The following is a 1,149-nucleotide window of genomic DNA, read 5'->3' as shown; positions in this document are numbered from 1 at the left end:
AGAGTCATTAGGCCAAAGAGAGTCATTAGAGAGAGAATATGAATCTGTACATTTGGGGTGAGCATGACCACTTGCAAGGTGTGAGATACAGGGTCCAGCCCTCCTGCACCAGTGACTCTTTCATTATTTGTACATAGTGGAACAGTTTTAACAGGAGAGAATGAGGGGCCCTCATCAGAATAATCCATAGCTCAGTGCTTACAGCACTCCTTTAGGATTCCCACCTATTTTCTTCTCATAAGACACAAGGGAGAACTGACCTGAAGTCTCCCAGGTGAGTGCTCTAACTACTAATCTGTAAGTTATAAGGTGGGCAGCAGCATCACCTCCTCATGCCTCTAGCCATTTTGTGTGGAGCAAGGCAGGCATGTAACTCATTCTCACAAAAAATGGCTTAGGTGCCTAAATCATCTGACTTCAATAGAAGGGTTCCCAGTCTGTGGATGGCTAGCAGAGACAAGCACCTCCTGCCAGCCGCAACTTAGGTGCCTAGCTCAGTGCAAGAGGAAGGGCTTGTCATGGGCCCCTCTTGCCAGCATCTCCCCTTGGCTAGTTGAGGCAACTCCCAACCTAGCATGCTGGTTTCTGTTAATCCCATTCTTAGTACGGTTGCCAACCCTCCAGGATTGGGCGGGAGTCTCCAGGAATTAAAGATTATGTCATGTGGTTAAATCGCCAGAAATACATCCAAACAAACTTGACAACCCTATTTACTAGGTGTCCCAGCTCTCCCCATTCGTTGTATGGGGGGAGCCAAGGCTCCCAACTGAAGCTTTGCCGCTAACAGGACTGTTCCTCTGATGTTTTTCTAAGCCTAACGCTCGGCGTTGCAACCCCAAAAGCCCTGTGCAGACCCAGGCCTCAGTGCCCGGTACCGGCTTGCGGGGGGCAAGGCACAGAGCTGAGCCCGGCTTGAGCCAGGCGCTATCCACACTCGGCCGGCGTGTTCTCGCCAGCTGGCAGGGCGCACGGGAGGGCCGGGCCGGGGGGCACCAACCAGGCTCGGGGCGGCCAGGCTTCCACACCCAGGTCCTGCACTCAGCGCTCCGACTGAACGGACCCGGGGCCCGCCGCCCGTGGGCAACTAGGCGCGCGGGGCTCGCCAACGCCCCCCTCCGGCCGGAGCGCGAGCAGCGGCGCGCCGCCGGA

Source organism: Natator depressus, chromosome 5, assembly GCF_965152275.1.
Source record: "Natator depressus isolate rNatDep1 chromosome 5, rNatDep2.hap1, whole genome shotgun sequence".
Taxonomy (NCBI): domain Eukaryota; kingdom Metazoa; phylum Chordata; order Testudines; family Cheloniidae; genus Natator; species Natator depressus.
Note: the sequence above shows the minus strand (reverse complement) of the source record.